The sequence below is a fragment of the Chrysoperla carnea genome, chromosome 3, assembly GCF_905475395.1.
Source record: "Chrysoperla carnea chromosome 3, inChrCarn1.1, whole genome shotgun sequence".
Lineage (NCBI taxonomy): Eukaryota > Metazoa > Arthropoda > Insecta > Neuroptera > Chrysopidae > Chrysoperla > Chrysoperla carnea.
The window spans coordinates 19,446,493-19,471,177 of NC_058339.1; the positions used below are offsets into that span (position 1 = coordinate 19,446,493).

A 24,685-nucleotide genomic window follows, 5' to 3' on the forward strand; every position below is an offset into this window, starting at 1 on the left:
ATTTAATGGAGAGTGTCCTTAGCTATGTTTCAAATGCGAATTTATTATCCCGTACCCGAAAAAATACACCTCTGTATACATGAGCGTATACTGTGCATTTATAAAATACAAGAATAAAAATTTGTTCAAACATTTTCAAAATATTTGATAGCTTAAAAATGTAAGTTGTTCGTTTCTTTGTATAATTTACGCTATCAATTTCATTATAAATAAACTTAAATGAGTATTATTTTGTTCGAATTAAAGTTTTTTTTTCTGTCAACTGCAATAAAACTGCAGTTTAGAATCAATTTTAAAATATATTTAAATAAAATCATCACAACTGCTTTTTTTTTAAAGAATAATTAAATCAAATGTTAAAACACTATTTTTGTAAATACATTGTTTAATTAATAGTCGTATAATGTTTTGTATACAATTATTATTAGGTTTTAAACCATCTTCTACAAATTCTATTCTATACAGAATGAATTTAAATAATTTTCCTACGAAAATGTCTTTTATTTTTTTAAAAGAAATCAAATAATAATATAAATAAATATCTTGGCATTTTAATTTTTTGTAAATAATAAAATAATATGTTCATTTTTCAATTTTCTAAAATACAATTCACCAATTTTCCATAAGTTTTGTTTTGTTTTCTAGGTAATAAAATTCTAAGTGCTAAAAAAGACACAAAAAATGTGATTTGTCTTGTTATTACAAATAAACTGTGTTTAACAATAACAATTATGTCTAAATTCACTTTCTATAATATTTCTAGTAATATTTAGTTTTTATTTTGTTAATGTTCTTTCCTATTACGTTATTTTTTGAAATACGTATTTTTCATCCACTATTTTTGTTTTTATTAATGAATAAAAATTTGATTCTTGTTGATGTTGAGTTTTCCAATCGGTATATATGATGTAACTTTTATATTCATATATTCATTTAAATATATAATATAATTATTATATAACTGGATTCACTAATTTCATGGATGTGTCCAAGGAATAAAATTTTCATCTAAATTTTACTCGAATCATTTTCAAATCAATTATCCTCGTATCTGAAAATTAAAAAAAAAAAGTTATTAATATTTATTTAATAGTATTGAGTATTTTTAAAACAAAATTATATTGATCAACGCCAGTTTGGAACTGTCGTTGTTGAACTTCGAACAAGAAACTAAATAGTTCCACTGACACTTGGCTTATGTATTTAAAGTATATATGAAGTAATTACATTCAGCCAGATTTTTGTCAATTTTTAAGTAAAAAACAAAAACAGAAGTAACTGCTACTATTGTACCTATTGATATGGTGCGATTCACCAAAAAAATATTTTAATTTGCCTTGACATTGTTGTAATGATTTCCTTATCAGTATTTCTTAACTCGTAGGTAAAGTAATTATATAATTTGATAATAGCTTGTATTTTTTCATTTCGAACTACAAAAGTTTTTAAAATTTGCGATAACATCACCAGTGCCGTCGTTATTCGCTGGTTATGTATAAGCTTAAACGATTTTGATAAATAATACGAACCCGAAATTTCATAAAAATTGAGAATAAAACATTCATTTGTTTAATCTGACTCTTAGAGTGGTCTTAAGAAGTTTTCTTTTCTTCATTGTTTATTTTTTTTTTAAATTTGACAACAATAATCTTTACAGAAAACGGCGACGATCTTTATGGGAAACGGTATTTAGTCAAACTTTCTACAGCTATGGATTCAGACAGATACTTAACAAGCTGATCGTTCAGGATTACAAATTTTAAAAAATCGGGTTTTTGAGATAATAGAGCGAGCGATCTGTCAGATCCTTAAAACAGTATAAATTGTAGGTACACGAAAATATCAATGTGCAGTCCGCCACCAAATTAGCAACGAGTAACATACACAACACAATAAGAATAATTACGATAAGCTAATTCATACTGATGATGACTACTTGGTAGTCGAAATACGTATTTATATAATACAAAAAATTGATCGAGAAAATTTTTCATTTATTATCTTTGATAGTATTTGTAATAATTTTTGTTTTGTCTATTACTAAGTCTCATGAATGTACGCCCTTAAAGGTAACTTTCTTGATCTCATTTTCGGAGTAAAAACGATAACTTTCTATGTAACTGGTTAAAAAGTATGTGTTTTTTTTTTTTTATAAAAATGATTATAAATAATCTAAGAATAAATGATAATGAAAACGAGGTTACTAATTATCATAGTATTTATTATTATCATATTATTTATTAAGGTAAAATATATAATATTTTGTTATGAAAATTGTAGGTTTGAGGATGCTCCCTTCAAATTCACCTTGATCACACATCACATTTTAAATCTGCAAAATTAACGTTAAGTATATAGGTAGATCTATCTATGTAGTATTTAAAAATAAAAAAAAATAAAAATAAAAATTATAATTAAGTATGATGATGATGTTCAACAGAGATCTTTATCATAATATTTTACTGAATAAATTATAATTTGTATATAATTATTATGAAGAAAAATATCTACTTCTATACCCATACGAATACTAGATACATTGAAAATTTATTGTGAATTATTTATTAAGGTGATTAATTCTGTTATTGAATATTTTTTATTTTTTAAACACAAATTTTATTTCCGTTCACATGAAAATTATTATTGTCTCCTGATGCAAGTCCTACTTAATTCTTTTTATAAATATACCCCGGGGAAGATTATGCTATCAAAACGTTAGTGAGAACAGAGCTGGTCAGTCAGCTCTAATGTATGTGCAATAAATAAATGAGTTGCGCAATTCATTTTTTAAACTTTTTTAAGAGGTACTTAATTGAAATAAGAAATGAAATAAAAAATTTGTTTTCTTTTCATTAATTGACAGGAGTTATTCCACAATATGCTTAGCTGATTATTATATTTATAGTTAATATACAATTAACTACCTCCAAAAAAAATCATTTTCGTTGAAAAAATTATTTGCGTCTTATTTATTGCTCATACATTAGGGCTGACTGACCAGCTCTGTTCTCACATTTACCTGGATTAGCTGTTATATCTGTTATTTATATGCAAAATACAATCTGTATAACAATTTTCAGCTTTAGTAAATTCATTTAAATATTATGGAAATCATTAGCGGTGTGGTAGCATATATCTGACTCTTGTTCTACCGTCCGCTTGACTGACCGCAGTATGTACGTGTACACAACTACTATAACTAATCCTTAAATGATCAGCTTTAGTAAATTCAGAGAATCTTTTGAAGATCTGGCAAATATATTTTTCCGAAATTTAAAAGAGTATAGAATTAAAACCAGACTATCTTATTAGTGAACTTATATATAGTCTTGAATAGTCTTTAAAAGTGGTTATTATGATTTGTTTCTAGGCAGTTTCTTAATTTATTTGTACTTTTGCGTTAATTATAAATAAATTAGCAATACCGAAAACACTATTCATACTTTTTTATTGAAAAAAAAATAAATTAACAATAATTTTTTTGAATTGAAATATCAGATCACTGACCCGAAATTTGGTATTAAATATAATAATTAATGAAATATTAAAGATATAATATTTCTTTTCATCATTAACTACAAATATATAAATAAGATTAAGACCAAAAGATTAAAATTTGTCCGTGACCTCTAAAACTAAAAAAAATATAGGTATGTCTGTATTTATTATTAATTAAAATATAAGAAATAAAATTGAAAACTCTTTTAGCGTGGGAAAATAAACAATTAATTTTCATAATAACGTGTATCCTTGGGTAAAACTAAGAAGAATTTTAAGAAAAAAATTATATAACTTTTTGTTTAAAATAACTTTATTATTCATTAATTTTAGTTAAAATTTCTTTTAATTTCACTTTCGTTTTTAATAAACAATTTTTTAATATCAATATGTTTTGCAGGTTTTTTTGAATAATTTAAGTAGACAATTTTTAGAAAAATATAGAAACTAGACAATTTTTAATCATGGTTATTTGCTATTTATTCTTGTAACTGAATGACTAACCAATTTGAAAATTTCTTGAAAGTACTATGAGTTTGAGATAAAAATTTGTTAGAAATTGTAAGCATAAAGATTCGACGATGAAATATTTAAAATGTTATTGGTTACCAAAATTCTCAAAAGTTATAAATCCCGAAAAAATAATGCACTAATAGAACGAAATAAGATTGAGAATAAAAAAACAAAACTAAAATTAACTATAAACAAAGAAAACTTTACTACGGTTTAATAGATTATATTATGAGCTGAAACTCTAAATAAATAAGTTTAGTACCAGGTCTAATAAATTTTATTTTATAAATTTCTATAGTGTCGAAAGCATTCGTAAAACATTGGTAATATAAATTTGCACCTTGAATGTAGGTAATAAGTAAAAAAACTCTAAATTAAAGATAATCAAAAATACACTAAATGTTAACTTAAGATGTCTTCTACCGGTAAAACTGCTTTTAAATGCTTGAAAGAATAAAAAAATTAATTGAAAACCTTCAAACTAAAATACAAGACAAATTTTTTGTCATAATAATAATAATAATGATAATGAAAACAAAAATAAATTAATAATACGTCTGTGTATGGAATTACTATGACGTAAGTAAATTAAAATTATTAATTACTTCCACATAGGAATGAATAGAAGTAACAGGAGATATTAAAAAAAATATAAACTAAAGAAGTTAAACATTATGTTACATGTTGAGTGTACATACTGTGTTACTACTTATACGGAAATGTCAAATGATCTTCTTTGAAACATAGAGGAAAATGGGTCTTATCTTAATCAAGATGCATACCTTCTTGAAACATGCTAGCAAAATAATTTTCTCTAGTACCTGGTAAAGTGTGTACACTGAAAATTTGCACTATATCAGCAGTCAAGAATTTAAAAAGAGTTAAGAATGTACGAGCGCCAGGGCAGTTTTGGATAAAAGAATTGATTTTTCTTATTTCAATTCTGAAAGTTTAAGGGGGGGGGGGGGTATATAAGATACAAATAATTTCAACCGCAAGTCGAAATTTACTTTGGCACTCGTACTACCTTAATCAAACTACTTACTCCAAATCATAGTATAGCCACAAAGAAATGTAGCCAGGTTGTCAAATAAACATCAGTACTTGGATGACCGAGTAAAAAAGACACAAATTTTATCACTAATATAAGAACCGTTTCAAATATCTCCATACGAATGAAAATTTGAATGTCCCGGTAATATACTTTGTTTCGTTAACCACGATAAACACCAATAGATGTCAGGAAAGTCATATTTTGCAGTTTGTTTCAGTTTTTCCTGAAAACACTGATAAAACGAAATTTTCTAAGAATGAAACCTAGCTACATCGATTTTTCGCCTCAAAAACTTCTTGTATACCAAGTTTGAAGAAAATCGTTGGAGACGTTTCCGAGATTGCTGATTGAATCACACATTAAAACCAAGTTTAGTCTATTTTTAAGGAAAATACTGTTAAGAAAGTTTTAAAACTATTTATTTGCTCATTAATATAAAAAAGGACAATCAAATGAAATAATTGCTCATAAATTATTAGCATGAATAAATGAAATGTAATAATGCAATAAGTATCTACATAGTATTAACAATTATAAGAATTAACTATCCCATAATATCGCAAATTTCCCCTAAATTCTTGGCAATTAAAATTGAGTATATGCGATATCATTTAAGAGGTAATCCCCACTCGTAGGCAGCCAGTGGAATGGAGAATCATAAAATTATATCCTTCTTTTTTAAATGTTTGGTAAGTATTGTTAGTCAATATAATTTATTACTAAATAAATTATAACATTTAATTAATACTTTTAATAAATTATTTTTTTTTTTCTTAACAAGTAGTTTATAACATTGAATCAAAATTGTTGTTAAAATTTATATTTCAAGGGCGATTTATGTATGTTTTTGAACTAGTACCTAATGCGTATTTTTTACTTTTTAAAGGAACTTTGATGATTTATTAAGCTTTGATTAAATACATTTTTTCTTCCATTTTATCATTAGGGAAAACTTAAATTGGTTATCTTCATTTACCATGTTTATCTCGCTAAAATCGATCGTTAGGGGTATAAGCTGGTAACTGTGGATTTTTGTGACTGAAAAATACTATACAAGTTGGATTAGCTAAGTTGTTCGAAAGTCGAGCGGATTATCCTCGAGTGAAATGTAATTATCATTGACTTTTACATGAATTAAAAAGTAATGATCAAATTAAAATATTCAACAAAATTGTCTTTATATTTTAAATCATAGTGACAAAACATAGTTCAGTTAAGTTTAATTAAGTAGAACAAATTTAAAATTTATTAACATAATGAAGCAGAACAAATTAAATTATTTTAATGCTACAATTATTTTGTGAAATTTATCACATACAACACAAGTATTTCATATTTTTCAAAAAAAAAAAAAAAAAAAAAAAAATAGCACGTACCTATCTGACGAAATATTTGAAAAAATCAAAACGAATTAAATAATTACATATTTTATAAAATATAGGTTCTTAAAAAGTTTTTAAAACAATCCCTTCAGTGGATGAAAAGGAGTAAATAGTCAAAGAATCAGCATGGGTGTCATTTTGAAGATTTCTCGGGAAGTTCATTTATGAAGCCGCGAACAAAAGCAAGTCTTAGTTTTTAAAGTTTTCACAAGGAGGCGCTAAGTTCTGTTCTGTACGGAGCCAATAGATATGTATTTCTCCAGGAAAAATAATATAGCTACGTAAGGCCCTTCAAAGTTTTCGATTTCTCCGATAGTCAAATATTTTCGGCACAAAGTAACTGGAAAATTTGAATTTTTGACTCTTGTAAAAGGTGTCACAATACTTACAGGATAAAAAATGTAAATGTTTTAAAAAAATTAATTTAACAAAATTGGTAAATATTTCTTGCTCTTTAAAATTAAAAAAAAATTTAATTAAAATTGACATTGATTTTTTTTAATATAGAAAAAATCTAAATATATTAATCAAACACTCCACTTTAAGTAAACAACTTAAATTGACAAAATTTTCAGTGTCATTTTCCATTGAATTCTATTATTGCGGCTGATGTTGGTGGACACAGTTTAAATATTTTAAGATCATAACAAATAAAAATTAATACCATTTATTTATTTATATAAATAATTATTAATAAAATATATAAAATATAAACAACTTAAAAAGGATAAAATCTTGAAATTTATGTAGGTGTATAAAGAAATTTTTCTACAAGGACGTTAGACCTGTTTTTTTTTCTTTTTATAATTTTTTTTCTTTTTAATTGTATTTTTTCTTATGTAAATTTTTTAATTAAAGGTTTTAAAACAATATTAGTATATTAATTAGATAAAATTAGACAAAATAAAAATTGCGTAAATTAATTTTTATTAGCATATAGTTCTTAATGGATATTTTATTAGATGTAGGTATTTGAAAAATTTATTTAAATATTTTCAACTTTTCATTTTTATGAAACACGTTGCTTTTAATTTATTGGACAACAAGTAATTAACACTTGTACCCTGTAATATTATTGTACAAAGGGTATTGTGTAAATCCTCGTATATTACAGGTAAATTGGGCAAATTTTTTTCAAAGTTTGATAAATCCCATATTGTTTTTCCTCAACTTAAATTCATTTTTGTTTTTTTTTAAAATAAAAAAATTTTTGCAAAATAAATCATGTAGATTAATTATTCAAATTTACAAAATTTGAAAACACTCCGACAATTTTTTCCGGTACGGAACCCTAAACTCGTACTTGAAACATATATAAGACTACTCCGTCAGTTTAACGACTATATGTTTTATTATGCTACCGCCCCAATTTCCAAAGTTTTCGTAAATAAAAATGTTGTAGGTTACCCTGAAATGAAGCCACTCACGAAGTTTCGTGAGTGTGTTAGTCACGAAGTCATACCCCCCTCTGTACTGGAGACTAATAGCGTTTTATATAAGCATAGTATATTAAGTTTAGCCCCAAGTTTGAAACGCTTAAAAATATTGATGCTACGAAAAAAATTTTGGTATAGGTATTTATAAAACCACCTAATTAGTCCATTTTCGGTTGTCTGTTCGTCTGTTTGTTAACACGATAGCTCAACGAAAAATGATATAAAATTGAAATTTTTGCTCAGGACAAGAAAGGTGAGATCGAGATGGGTAAATGAGCAACATAGGTCATAGGTACGTAAATGGGCAACATAGGTCAATTGGGTCTTGGATCCGTAGGCCCATCTTGTAAACCGTTAGAGATAGAGCAAAAGTTTAATTATAAAAATGTTCCTTATAAAAAAATAAACAACTTTTGATTGAAATATTTTTTAGTAAACATCACTGTTTACCAGCGAGGGCGCAAATTATACAGTATTTATTATGCGCGAACATCAGTTTTGTATGTGTGACATGTAGGTATGTATGTGTAACGTGACAGTGTAATCAACACAGTCTACACATGGTATTTCAACAATTTACTCAGTCAATTGTTTGTTTTCACTTGTTATAAATATTTTTTATAAATGTAAAAATATGCAATTTTGAACAACATTTTTTTAAAGAAAAAATTACAATTATTAAAATTATATAATTTAATTTTGATGTAATTTTAAAATATTTGATTTAATAAAACCGCGAATAACGTCACCTAGAATATGAAATAATAGTTTACTCCTGTATGTTGGTTGATATTTGTCATAAACAAATTAAGCAACATTGCACCGTATTCAGTTAGTATTATTATTATTATTATGATTATTATTATTATTATCTATATTATTATGATCTGTATGAATTTGATGTGAAGTTTCACAATATTAGAAAGTTAAATAATTATTATTTTATTTTTAATTTGTAAATAAATATAAATTATATGTATACAGTATGCATAAACATTTTTAAGCAAAAAAACACGTGTATCCAGGACTCGACATTTTTGAAACCTATTAGAGCTAGGTTAATTTTGATCACAAATTTAGTAGGATTACATATTTGGTTTATCAAAATTGGATAAAATGTGGATGCGATAGGGCAAAATTAAATTTTTTTGGATTCTGATGAATTTTGCCTTTATTCTTATGTTAAATACTTGCCAACACTGTATGAAATAACTACATAATTTTGTTCTAAATTTGAAAATATTAAAAACTTAGTTCAAGTAAATCGTGCTTGTTCATTTGAAAGTTATGAAATTTTTTAACATACTATTATGATGTCTTTCAAAACGGTTTATTTGAGATACGCCAACTTAAGAACGGTACTAATTATACAGCAAGTAAGTTTTTAAAATTTTAAATACCATTAAATGAATTTAGATCAAATATTCAAATTCACAAACAAGTTTCAAAATGAATGATTAAATTGTTCATATTAGCAATTAATGGCGCGTGAAGGTTTTTTGGTTTAAAAATTAATGTCACTATGCTTACAGACGAGTGAAATTTTTGAAAATAATCTCAATATTTTTACATATAATTTATTATAATATTGAAGTTTCACTGTATTTACATTTTTATGCGTACAGAGAGTTTGGAAAATATTGCAGAATGGTAACATTACAAATTTAAAGTTAGGAGATGTTCATGTGAGTATTATTTCGTGAGGAATAGGATCTTTCCAATAGTGGTTACTATTTCCTTAGGATTTTTACAATATCAAGGAGTGCACTAAGATACTTTTGTAAATTAAGAAAGTATCTGCATATGAGATTTTTAGGATTTATATACATTTATCGAGTTATTTCAAACATTGGGATGATAAACTCACCGAAATGATTTCTTTGAAGAAACAAGCCGTGGGTAAGGTCTAGTGCGACTCTTGAGTTCCACACGAATAACTTCCAGCATAATAAATAGTTATAGTTAATTTGTTCTTTTCGAATCAAATTGCCGTTAATACGTTTTGGTCGACACCTCAACGAAATCGATATCATTTTTTGTTCGCGCGATATCGATGACGAAAAAATGACCACGTACTTACGTTCGTTCGTATACTCACACGTATACACTCGTACACTTCTTTTCCAAATTGTTTTTAATGCCTTGTCCTAACCATGAAACGTAAAGAATTTAAAATTACCACTACAATTCTTTGTAAACTCTCCTTACTTGAAAGGTGTTTAACTTGGTTCAATGTTAGTATTTTGAAAATGATTGATATGAATGAATGGGCGGAATTGATACGATTAATAGATAATCAGTCGTTCACATGTAAATATCAAAAGTATTTAATTTAAAATAAAAACTATACTTACTCTTAATGCTTAATTAATTATGCATACTTAAGTAGATTAGAATTTAGAAAAAATTAATATGTAATTATATAAAATTATTACATATTAATAAAATTTTATTATATATCTCAATCGTAATTGTAATTAAGTGAATTAAATTATAAATTTTGTAGGCACCGTGGATAAGTCATGGTAACACTTTATTGGATCACCCCGTAATGTAAAATATTCGATATTGAATGGCAGTTTACAAGCTACAAAAGTGTCTTTGGCGTAAAGGAAAAGGCTGAAGGTTTAATTGAATAAAATTAGTTTTGCAGGCGGATTATTCAAAAATGTGCCTAGTTTTGTCATAATACAAGAAAAAGTATTAATTTAAACTCTTGAGAAAGGAAAATTTTGTGTGTAACCACTTCAAGTGTCCTTTTCCACGACTTAGAGTCTTACTTTAAATGAAATATAATTATGCCTTACGTTAGTATAAGACAATGTATTTTAAAAGAGGAGTAAGACTGGGTAGTTTCTCGAAAATTTTTGAAGGACTAAATCCTGAACAGTTTTGAAATGAACTCCGAAATGGTAATCCGGTAATAGCACAAATGATAAGTCCTGGGTAATAAGGTTAATTCAGTAACTTGATAACGAGGTTTTAAAAATCTTTGTTCTTTCATTCCAGGAGTTCAAACGCTCCCAATTAACGTTACGATCCTAAAGGAAACGAATTTTTACCCCCCTCTATACATATTATATTCATATCAATAGAAATATTGTCGAATACAAACCCAAGAATGTAAGTTAAAACAAAATATTATTTACAAAGAAAAAAAAAGGTCAAACAAGGCCGCGGAAATATAACTATTTGATTTATTAAAATTATATTTATTTATTTTTATAAATAAACTAGTATTTATAATACGTATACACGGTTGTATAAATACGTACTACGTTCTTAAACTGTTAGTTTAAAACAGTAGCTATCAAACAATGGCTTAAAGGTGTTTATTTTATTTAAACCGGTATCATATGAAAACATTATAAACTTAAAAAAGATTTTATCGCATTTATGCTAAATTTGATTAGAATCAGAATTCTTTGAAACTGTTATTATGTTCATTAGGTACTATTTTATCATTTAAATATTTCCATACAAAAATTATAGACTGTGAGTCCATTATGAATCGAAATTTTTGCGATTCTGTTTACCTGCAATTTTATGATTGACAAAGTTTGCGAATTTACAATTTCAAAATGTTTCTGAACGTGGTTTGATAAAGCGAAAATCAGACAGCATACCACGTATAAAACGCCGGTTCACGACCGATCACTGAGGCAGGAAAACATTTGACACAGTGAGTACTTGGATGAGAACCTTTTGAGATTATTGTGTGTTGTTGCATTTTTAATATTTATAATAGTAAATCCTTACATATTTTATGTCTATAAAACTCGAAAACTAGTCGATAAATTGACTTGAAATTTGACAAGTCTTTGCAATTATACCCAAGACTTTTTATACATACTTTAGATTCCGAAGTATACTCACAGGAACGGATTTATTAACGAGCGCGATTATGTCTTAGATACTTTGGTTTATTGGTTGGATCCCTTCTTAGTGAGTCATACTGTGCAGAAAGATAGTATTGACACCTCATGTATTCATAAAAAAAACCACCATTAAGAGGTACTGGCAACTGTTTATACCATGTGCCCGATAAATTAAGCGCTCACCTTAGCCAAATGTAATCATTGAAACTTAAAAACAAAGGAACGATTGATACCTACCACTGTTTGAAAACTTTTTGTATTTCTAATAGTTGTACATAATTTAATCTTGATTTAAACATATTACGATAATATTTGTGTTTTAGAAGGAGAAAATTTTAAATTATTCAATAATAATTATCATGACGTTTTGCAATTTAAATATTTCAAAAATAGATTTTTAATTTGCGTAATTATTGAAAAACATATAAATCATTTAATTAAACACCCCGGTTAGTCATTTAATTAATAACGCAATCGATAAATTATTCGTTAAATGAAAAAGGAAAACAAACGAAAGAAAAACGTGCACGTACCAATTTATTTAACCATCCAATTTTGCTTTAAAATGTAAAGGTCAAATTGAGCTTATGCATGATGTTATCATTTAATTTCATTATGCTTTTTTAAATCATTTTGCGAGTGGTTTAAATTGTTTTAGAGGGTCAGGGAATTGTTCAAGTGGATAATGGATTTTTAGGACATGAATTATGAAATCTAAATTGAAATTCATTGGGTCTTTTCATTATTACTGAATATTTTCCGATTACTCCTCGCTAGTTTCCAAAGACTGTAAGGTCAAATAATACAAAAAAATTATTCAAATCATGTTGCATGGTGCTTGGATGAAATTGTACAAACAAATCCAATTCATGAAAACCGAGGATAAATAAACATTAAGATACTTTATTGGCAAGTATTTTATCTCTGAAATATGCCAAATTTAGTCTTTATCAAATAAATTGCGAAACATTACAGAAAAAAATTCCCAGAGATCTTTTTAAATATTTCCTGAGATCTCCATATAAAATACAATCGATATAAATTAAAAATGAATAGTATTGAATACTTAACACTTCAATGGACAAAGTGTGACAAAAAAATCTATCCTTTCATTTTCCACCTTAACTACTAACAATAATATATTCCTTGGCTTAGTACAGTGATGGAAGTGAATGTTGGTATGAAGGCAATGTTTCAATTCAATGAGATCTTAAATATGAAAACTTTATGATTCCCAGGAATTAAAAATTTTCGCTAATATCGCCAAACATAAATTATAATAAAGGCGATAAGTTTCAAAAAGGTTATGTTTTGAAGTAATTTATGATTTGTATAAACGATGGCAATAATTACGCTTTCACATAAAAACTTCCTAATGGATTTGAATGAAACTTTACAATAATATAACTCATATACCAGAGTAACACATGAGCTATAATTTATATTAAGCTAAAAATAAAGTAAAACTATTGAATTTTCCTGAGCAAATAAGATTTGTCCTTGATACTATATCATTTTGACTTGAAAAACGGAAAAAAAAATAACAAAAAGTATACTTTCATGTTTGTAATATTTACATAGTTTTTTGTAAATTTTAGTTTGGCAATAGCAAATTTTTTGCTTTGTATTTTATATTTAGAGAATTATTAGTCAAATAAAATTTGCCGTTACATTCTGTACACTTGTATCTTGCGTTTAAAAAATCATATGTATAAATAAACAAAAACCGGCTTAAACTGGTAAATGAAACCACTCAAATAACTATTTAAGAGAGCTATAGAGTAGAGATAGTACCTGTACCTACAACATACCTACTATATGTATACTACATAATATAATGATACAAATTATATCCTCTTTATTTAGAGTATTTTACTGATAGGGGAGATTGAAGTAAAATAGATCTCGGAACATGGCGCACATGCTATAAACTTTAAGCCCCCCCTCTGCTTCATTTTTTAACTTCAATACAAAGAAAAACCTAATTTGTTAGGATTTTTGTGCTTATTTTTTGCGGACACAAAAATAAATAGATCAGAAATGATATCTTATATGCCATTTATAGCCAAATGCCTTCTGTTAGTCTAAACCTAGCTGTTGCAATAAAAAGATTAATAAAGAGAAGGGCAAAAACTTGAATATGGAACAGCAACTGCAAAACTGCACCCCGAATATATTTTCTGGAGTCGAAGGCAAGGATTGAAAGGCACCGTTGAGACCAATTAAAATATTTGCTCAACTTGAACTCCAATTATTTATTACTCCTAGTTGGAAAAAAATATATTATTTATGGGTACACTCTGAAACAATTTTTATGTAGTTTATAGGAAAAAAATATGTGATGCCTTTGTTTCTGCATAAAAACTTCTAATATAATTAAGACCAACTTTTGTCTTAGAAACTCCGTTTTGCTGCGGTATCCCCTATTAAGAACAGTTATCAATCTAAGAAATATTTAATGTCAAGTGTTACTAGATAGCTGAGGGTTCAATTGAGTTTGTACAACCAAAGATCGTGGTTAATTTATCAATCTTTTTACGATAAGTTGGCGATCAGGAAGGAATGAATTAAGTATCAAACCATCATGCTTAGAAGTTTATTTTAAACGTTATCGTTAAACTTTCTTATGATTCTGAAAGTTTACTTGAGTAGGCTCTTATGATTTATTATTAAGTAAAGTTTAATGAATAAATAAATTAAAGTATGCTAAATTGAATATTTACGAATTTTACAGTTAACAATGCTTCTAAATCAACTGATTTACATGAAATTGTAATTAAAGAGGAACATAAATTCTATTTTTATTTAACAAACTACAGTTTATTAAAACAGAAAGTGTAGATTTTGAGGTAAAAAATTACGTAAAGAAGATGAAAATTTGGTTATATGTAGTTATTTGGTTATTTACAGAATGTATCATGGAATCTTTGGAAAATGGAAAATTTAGAAAGACAAACTTGAAGCTTCTAATTTCAAAATTGTCTGAGATATGTATCTTTTACGACAAATAATTTTTTTTAATGCCATTAACTCATTAGCTGTAATGTGCGAAATCCCAAATTTTACAGTTTTAACATACAATCAAAAAAGTATGATATCGAGCTATGGCTCAGTAAGTGAAGCATTTCGTGTTCAAAGAAGCTAGTAAAGATTTTTTTTATCTTCGTAAAAGCTCCGTGACTTGAAATATACTATCGACATTTACCACAGATAATTTTTATAATTTTTATAAACTATAGATCCACGAACCTTTGCTAAATAATATTCAATTTTTCTAATATTAACGTTGAATGATTCAACTTGAGTTATCAACGAATCAAATGTAACATTCAATGAGTTATATATCGAAAACGATTAATTTTACAGAATATGCGAATAAGACGTTATGCCCGGTTATATAATAACATAAAAAAAATATTCCCAGCCAAATTTGATGCCACAAATCAAAAAAAAAAAACGAAAATATGCAGAATTACGTCAACTAGATGTATGAAACTTTAGTTAAAGCAAGTATTTTAATTTATTTGAGAAAAACTGATTTTTTTATGTTAACCTTCCATTTTCCAAATTTTGTACACGGTACAGGGTCATTTAAATTATTATTTTACACCATATCAATTACCTTTAACCAAATTTTCATCTTTCTCAGATAATTTCTGAACTCAAGGCAAATATTTAACTCTATTGTACGTACTATATACTCTAAGCGTTTGCATAATAACTACATGTAAATAATCATGACAATCTCTCATCATTTAAATGCATAATAAAATGGCATCATAAAATATATTAATGTAATATTTATATTTCCAAACATTTCTGTATAATATTTATATGTTATCCAGTTACTGGGTGCAACTTTTAAGGATGATTAATTGACTAAACTTAGTTTTAAATGAAAACTTATTTCCTCGACTTAGTGAAGTTTCTCTTCAGTTGTTTAAGGTTGATGTTTATTTTCAGTAAAGAAAAAATGATTCGCATATCATGTTTAAATAGAAAATTAACTTATTTAATATTTCAATCTGTATATTTATGTTTTGCCTTGAAAATTTTTACAATGATAAAATTAAAGTAAAATTATTGTATGTAAGTCAATGACCCCCATTCTTTTATTTATTCGCATAGATAAAGTAAAAATATACAGAGGGTTTATTCAAAGTTTAAATGAACCACAATAGGATTTTCTAATTTGGTTGGAGATATCAATGAACTTGTTTTGTGACTTTGTAAAAAGTCTTTTAACATTAAAGTTAGCCACCGTGTCGTGTCGGTTCATTTTGTATTAAAATCTATACAATTTATTCTTTAAAATTGTGAAGTTCAATGTTTTTACATGAGTCAAAAGCGTGTTATTTTATACTATTGAGTTAATATAGAATCAAATAAGTGAGCTATTTCTTCTAAAGAAACGTAAAGTAACGTAGTAAAAAAATGAGATAGGTTAGTTTTTTTCTAGGCATCACAATTGGCTAGAAGCAATTCGCTCTCATAGCCATTGCAACCTTATCTAACCTAATCTAGCTATTATGTTAGTGACGAAAATCATCAAATCAAGTTTACCGAATGCCAATATTATTTTTTTGAATCAGATAAAAATTTAAATTTAAAAATTAATTCAATAAGATATTTTATTTAAATATATACTGTTATTTTTAAAGAAAAAGTTATTAATTTATATTTAAATTTTAATTAAATTAAAATAAAATTAATTTGACATAAAATACAGTTCTTTTAAGCACTATTTTCCTACAAATTCATAATAACATCTTTAACCTCCGACCTAAAAAAAAAGGGTAGTTAAAAGTTATACGGTTATGTGTTTGTGTCTGTCTATCTGTATGTCTGTGGCATTATAGTACCTAAGCGAATGAACCGATTTTTATTTTTTTTATTTCGTTTGAAAGGTAATTTAATGGGGAGTGTTCTTAAATATGTTCCAAATGCAAGTTTAGAGTTCCGTACCCGAAAAATTTGTCGGGGTTTTTTTAAATTTTGTAAATTTCACTTGTTATCAAATGCTTTTTTAATACCTGCATGTGAAAATGCATGTAAGTATTCAAAAATGAGTTTGTCAATCGGAATTATATACTTTAAAATGGATGAAGTCGCCTAATAGTTAATTAAAATAAAAAAAAATAAATTATTTAATTGATTCGATAAAAGAAAAATTTAATTTGCACTATGATGTAACTTCAAGGTTTTCGCAGTAATTCACTATGAAGACAATTATCATCATGGGTAAAATATTATATAATATTTTATTGTTATTTATTTATTATTTGTAAGTAGGTATAATTTATTGAAATAATATAGAAAGAGGTTGTGCGTTTATCGATTTTTCTGTGATAAAATTTGTTCCCCCAGAGTTTTTACCTTTCGAGACTTAAAACTCCTACTGTTACATTTCATTGTTGATAATGACACCCATTCAATATATATTTTTATATTAAACAAGATCCTAATCTGTTTGAAATTTGCAAGTTGTTATTTTAATTAATCGCATCAATCCAAAAATATCTATTGAACATAACTTTCATTTAATTATATAGGTAGCTTAAGGTACAAATAATTAATAATTGAGGTTACATCAAAATCAAATTTTATATCATTTATCATTTTCGTATGGTGATTATAAATATATAAAATGAATTCATTACCTATGTAATATATTTATTTACAGGGTGTTATTTTAAATAGATACTGTTTTTCTCAATGATTTAGGCAAAAATTAATAATTTGAGTGTTCATCAGCATTTTTTATTAACTTCCGAACTAAAAAAAGGGGTTTTATAAGTTTGACCGCTATGTGTGTGTATCTCTGTCTGTGACATCATAGCGCCTAAACGGATGAACCGATTCTAATTTTTTTGGTTTCATTTGAAAGCTAATTTAACGGGGAGTGTTCTTAGCTATGTTTCAAGTGCTTAGGATTCCGAACGCGAAAAAACTAAAAAAATTTCAATGATCTTCAAAATCGATTCAGTTTGGAAAAGGCATGACATATAATTTTAACATATAAATAATTACTATGGAAATGAATGGTCAAATAAATATAGCTCAATTCATTTCGAAAAGTGAAATGGTAAAATAATTAGGTAATTCAAAACAATAATTCAAAAGAACAAAGTCAACTCAAATATTTCAATTTCAATTAAAATATTTCCAAAAATTTGTCCCAAAAAGTGATAGCTCTTTAAGCATCCTTTTCATTTCATCTGATGTCCTTGACTATCACTTTGATATTGATTAAAGAAGGAGTTGAATAAGTTTAAATTGTTATCTGTGGGTCTGTGTGTTTCTAAGTGGTTCTAAGTGATCGAACAGACTTGATTGAGAACATTTTATAGCTTTGTTTCCAAAAATCGGTTTACAAGGAATAATGGCGTTTATAACTTACCAGCGAGCAATCAAAGTATTTTCAACTTTATTATTTTACAATTATATTTTCCAGTGTCACTCTATATATTTTATTTGAATGCAATAATACATACAGAAGTAGATTTTAATCATTTTATTTTGCATACACAATTAATATTGGCAAAAAAAAGTGATTACGAAGACGATTTAACATTTTTATAAGTGAATGTATGAAACCTGTTCAAAAACAAAAATCCCAAAACCAGTTTATCAAAAATTTAATAGAAACAGTGACGTATATATTTTCTACTCAGGCTTGTATTTTATAAAAGCAAATAAATTTATTCAATATTTTATGGACTTTTAATTGGGTTAAAAGTTTGAATTCATCTACTATATCTGAATGGAATTAGTTTCTTTCTAAACTGTGTTAACTGCACGGTAAGAAATTTTTTTAGATATTACTATGTAAGAAGAAGAATAGACGTGAACAGATATACTGTATGGTTTTGATGATTTTGATTTGCTATAAATTGAAACAAATATGATTTTACCATTAAATGTATCGGAACATGAGCAGCAGTTTGGGCGCATGTCAGTATGTGTGTCTGGCTCCTTCTGACTGGCAAATAGTACTATTTAACACTGTAATGCCACTGATGCACAAGCAATATTTACTATAATGAAAAAATAAGTAAAGAATAATGAGTGACGAGCAGTGTGCCAACAAGCATAGCGTTAACACATAGGAAAAGTACTTCAATTCGTATTGATAAACGTACCACAAATTTTAGCCGGGAGAAGAAAGTAGCTTTTCGACATTTGCAGGGCTATAATGTTGAGTTGAACTGACTATTTACTAATGTAAGTGGCGCCGAAGCTTTTATACTATATATAGTATTGTAAATGACACCATAGTTATGGATTTTTGTTAGGTGCAATGATTTAGAGATCGTCAAACACATCTGATATCTAATTTGTGGTATGTCCGTGATAACAAAGGTCATAAATAAGTCTGAGAAACATAAAAACCTGATATTTTGAATATACTCATATACTAGATTTATGCAGCTCTGTTTGATGCTTTATGGAAATTTTTATGGCAATGTTTGAGGTTTAGCATTATTTTTGAACAACTTCTAGTTAAAAGTCTGAATTTAACTAATAGCTTCGATTGAAGACAAATTATTCAAATGATTTGATCAATTTGCACAATATGTAAATTACAAAAAAAAACTATAATAAATAATTGAATAAAATATTATTGAAATTTTTCGCAATAAATTTTACATGAAGAAAAATAAAATTAATTTATTACTTGAATATGAAATAATCATGTATATTATATTAGTTTTAATGAGATAATCAAACAAGTAATAATTTAAAAATTATTATCAATGATTAATAATCAATCAATAAATGAGAGAATTATTGTGTGTAGGTATGTAATAAATATTTTAACACTTTTAATAAATATATTAATTTTTTTCTATGATTAATTATATTTATGGTTTTTAGTTACAAAAAAAACAAATCCAATATTTACAATTAACATTGTTCCTGATGATTGGATACAGTCTATTTGAGAGGTGTATTAAGTATATTTTACCAAAAAGTAAAGCAAGTTACTATATATGATAAATGAGTACAAAATGAGACTACATTTTTGAGGTACGGATATAAGATTCCGTCTGAAGTGGGAAAGAAAGTTTAGATATTCGAATACATCTCTTTGTTTCGAACCTAATATAATTTCACTCTAATTCTACGTACACCGAAAGCATGTGGAAAATAACCTTATTTCATTTTTGAATGTTATATTCAATTCTTAAGCTGTGTCTCTTATTGACGCTTCCACCAATTTTATTATGTATATATCATGGCATGCATCATGCTCTTCTTAAAAATGTTGTTTAAAAAAACAATTTGAAGAGGTGTTGGAGGTCCAACTTTATCTGATTACAAGTTTTACTAAGTTAATATTTTTTCTATATGCTTCTTATACAAACGAATTAACACGTGCGTCCTTAAAGAATGTATCGGATAAATTGAGGTACCTGGAGTTAATGTATCTTGGATTATAGTTATAATTCGGTCAAATTGAACATCCGAATGTAAAAAATTTCAAACCCAACTCAAAGTTAGTAAATTTTTTGCTGAACTAATTTTATGACAAACCGTTTTGCTAAAAATCGCAAAAAAACAATTTTTGTGGTCTTTTAGCTGATGAAGACTTTTTAGATTTTATTTATGATGGTGTTTTAAGCAATCCTATCAGAAAGCAAACAATCAAGAACATAATTGCCAATTTCAATGATTTACAAGTTGCCTATTGAGTTTTGTGTTTGAAATCACTTTCTACCCAAATTAGTGTACTAGTGTACATAGTTTTTATGGCATAGGCATTTCATTTTTAAACATAACAAGGAATATTGAAGGGGTTAAGCTAATCATACGACTAGATTCTTGTTTCTACTCGAGTGACTTGAGTTAATTTGTCAAGTTTGTACTTGAATGAATAAGAGTTTGTCTCGAATTTGCCTACAATCGAGTTACCGAGTCGAGTTACTGAAGTGCAGAGATCGTTTATGGCTAACTCGAGAGACTGGTAAACCCTAGTATGACTCGAGTGACTTAAGCAACTTATTTTAGTTACTTATTTAGGTTAAGTTAGAAAAGACGACGTTGGAAAATTTGCTACCTACCACTGGCGCTGATCTGTTCTGTATCCAACGAATTAATAAAGACACACGCAAAATCTCTTTATTATTTGAAGTTACAAATGTATACAAATTATATACACAGAAAGAAACTTTCTCCATTGACCAATTTTTGATTTATATGAAAAACAAATTTTTATATTCCTAGAAAATATATTAAATATGTGTTTATACAATATGCTGAAATTTATTTATGCAAATATTATGCAAATCATTGAATAAATGATAAATGTGATATTTTTATTATAATTATTAATTATAATATTCAATGTTGTTAACAAAAAACAGGTAGTCGCATCGTTTTTCGTAGAATTTATATGAAGGTTGTTGTGTAGAACTAGTAACTGATAGCTTAAGCTATAGTTTTATTTCTAGAAATTTCAGTTTTAAGAAATAAAAGTAAACAATTTTTTTTTTGACCATGTTTATATTTATACCTACACAAAAAAGAACAACAATTTAAATTATACACTAGGATGTCCGATTCGAACGTAGACATGACGTATAAAAATCTATTTCTCTTGTCTTTTTTTTCCTGCCAACGCGAGACCAGCCTTATTCCTCTAATTTTATGATTTACCACTAATTTTCAAAATTATCGTGCTTGCTATTGACGAAAAATAGGCTCACGGTCTAAAAATGTACCGCTTAGGAAAAAAAAAGGCTAGAGAAATAATATTAAGAATTTATTTTGTTCATTATATAATTTGTATATCATATATGTAATCAAATTGCCTATAAATAAATAAAAAGTAAATTACTCACTTATATATTATATCTGTATTTGTTATATACAGGGTGTTCTGTTATTGACTGCAGATCGTTGGCCTACAGAATAAGCTCATAAAGACGAAGGAAAAAGTTATTTACTAATTTTGGATCTGAGCCCTAATTTGCGAGATATGGCTATGGTACAAATCAAAAAATTTAACCAATCACAATGTTTGAAAACCTAGTAGGCATAAACTATCTTATTTGGAAGGGACAGTTAAAAACTATCAAATTTAATTGGACAATAAAAATTTAATACATTAGCAATTGTTATGTTTATTTTTCGCATTTAATTATTTACTTGTCTCACTTGTTTTTCGATTAGTATTTATTTGCCACTACAGTTCACTTAGTTATAGGCTGGAATTGTCTTATTACATAAACAAAATGGGCTGTCTTTGCATACTTTACATACGCAATAAACTAAATAATAAATAACATGTTGATTCTTTTCAATAATTTTATAATAAAAACAACTGAATAGAGCAGGAGGCGGTCGTTTCATCAATACGTATGTTTTGTGTAAATTTATTATTATTCAAAATAGCTTATATATTATTTACATTCTTCTATAACAAAAGGTCATTCCATTGGTTTCAATAACGAACGTAGACCTTCAATACCAACAACAAAAATTATGTAGGAATTTACCAAATTTTGCATTTTCTCAAAATCATTAGTTTTCCCACAAATTCAAGAAGAGCGTTTTATGGAAATTTTCAAAAGTAAATGAAGTATGTTAAGCGTGGTATCCAAATTTCAAGATATTTTCAATCCACAAACGGCCAATGGCAAATGAATGAATTATGAAATATTTGTACATTAATCACAGCACAGATTACATTTATCGCAGGAAATTACAACTAATACTAAATAATAATAAAAATAAACCCATCTTATCACAGTCTTCAAAATCAGTAATCTTATTTCACTTTTTCAGTTTTAAAAATCATTAGTTCTCCTTCAAATTCAAGGAAAACGTTTTTCGGAATTTTTCAAAAATATATGACGTATGGTAAGCGTGGTATCTAAATTTCAAGCTATTATCAGGCTACAAGCGGCCAATGAAATGAATTATTATCTAGGAATATCAGTAACAGTAATTATTAATCTAGGAATATCAGGAGACTGTGAATAATGTAAGCTGTGCTGTGATTAATGTACAAACAATTCATTGTAGTTTGTAGCTTGAAAATAGAATCCAAATTTCATTTGGGTACCACGCGTAGCATACTTATTATACTTTTAATTTTCAACATTTCCGAAAAACACTTTTCTTGAGTTTGTAGGAGAACTTACGATTTTTAGAAAATGAAAAATGAAAAAGTGGATTAAGATTACTGATTTTGATTATTGTGATCGATGGGTTTATTTTTATTATTATTTAGTATTAGTTGTAATTTGCTGTGAATATTGTAATCTATGCTGTGATTAAAGTACAAATAATTCATAATTCATTCATTTCATTGACCGTTTGTAGCTGGATAATAGCTTAAAATTTGGATACCACGCTTAACATACTTCATTTATTTTTGAAAGTTTCCGAAAAAAGCTTTTCTTGAGTTTGTAGGAGAACTAATAATTTTTAGAAAATGAAAAATTGGTAAATTCCAGCTCGACAATCCTACGCAGTTTTTTTCTAGATATTAAAGGTCAACGTTGGTTTTTGAAACCAATGGAGGTCACATTGAGCATTTATTACAGAGGAATGTAAATAATTTATAAGCTATTTTGAATAATAATAAATTTATACAAAACATACGTATTGATGAAACGACCGTCTCCTGCTCTATTCAGTTGTTTTTGTAATTGAATCAACAAACAAATTTCAACTTGCTTTGTTATTATTTCTTGGAATATACAAAACAGTTTTTTTTTATGTATGTTAAATAGATTGTAAGACATCCTATTTAGCTTAAGTATTAACACAATACCATCATAGTTAAAATATAAAAAGTGGGCGGGTTTGATCAGGTCCAATGAAATCATTTATACTTTAAAAAAAATCCCTTCCTCAGTTCAAAGTAATAAAATAAAAAAACTTATATCTACTTATTATCATTGGCTACTGATTATCGAATGATAGTCTGTCAATGAACAAATATATCAATTTTTGCCATACCAGTAGCGCCCAAATTAGGGCTCAGATCCAAATTTGGAAAAGAGTTTTTTTGTTGCTCTTTATGAGCTTATTCTGTAGGCCAACGATCTGCAGTCAATAACAGAACACCCTGTATACAGATATATATTGTATATTATATTATTTCTGTAGCCATGGGTATCGTGTTGCGTAAATCTACACGGTTTGAGCTAGTTTCTCTTATTTGTTTTGTTTTTTAATTCTTCCTACACTTTAATTTTATGACAGTATCAGAAACATCACTTTTACATGTACAAAGAATAAATACAAAATATAGCTCTAAGATGTGTTGATTGACCTCGCAAATCATCAAAACAAACCAAATTAATAAATAAAAAACGATTGATTCTTTAACCTTTTAAAATATTTTTCATATCTACTTTAAATTAAATTGTAAATTTATTTTTATGTGATCTTTTGTAATTAAAATATATTTTAACAGTATATAAATATATTATTAATAAATATAATAGCCTTGGTTATTGATTGGACCCATCACATCACTAAAATATAATTATTTATGAATACTCTTAATTGCTAATAATTATATATTTATTATATCAAATAATAAATTTAAATGCTTTAATGGTTCACGATTGAATTTTAAAATTTGAATGTATAAAAACTATATTGAAATATTGTTACAAAGCTGTCTTTAAAACAATTTCATCATATGATTAACACAAGTGAAGAAAATGATAAAATTTGAATATGATAGAAATCGAAATATTAATCCGATTGTAATATCAACTCTCCTGTAACAAATAGAGCTACGAATGAAAACAGGAGCTGTTGGCATAAGAAAATATTAACTAATGGTCAAATGAAACATTTGAATGAAATTGGCCTTGGGTTGAGAGCAGTAGTTCTAGCACAAATGAATATTGAAAAATCTCATCCAGAGAGTTCTTCCCATATAATGTCGATACATGT

At 26.7% G+C, this 24,685-nt stretch overlaps 1 protein-coding gene across 2 annotated transcripts in view; it reads right to left on the bottom strand.

Moving 5' to 3' along the window:
• Nucleotides 1-696: 696 nt before the first annotated feature.
• The window catches only part of LOC123295398 (UNC93-like protein), a 124,726-nt gene continuing 100,737 nt past the window's right edge, over nt 697-24,685 (bottom strand). For both annotated transcript variants that reach the window (XM_044876739.1, XM_044876740.1), the window contains exon 8: nt 697-1,051. The gene's annotated coding sequence lies outside the window, so the exon portion shown is untranslated. The remainder of the gene's footprint in view (nt 1,052-24,685) is intronic.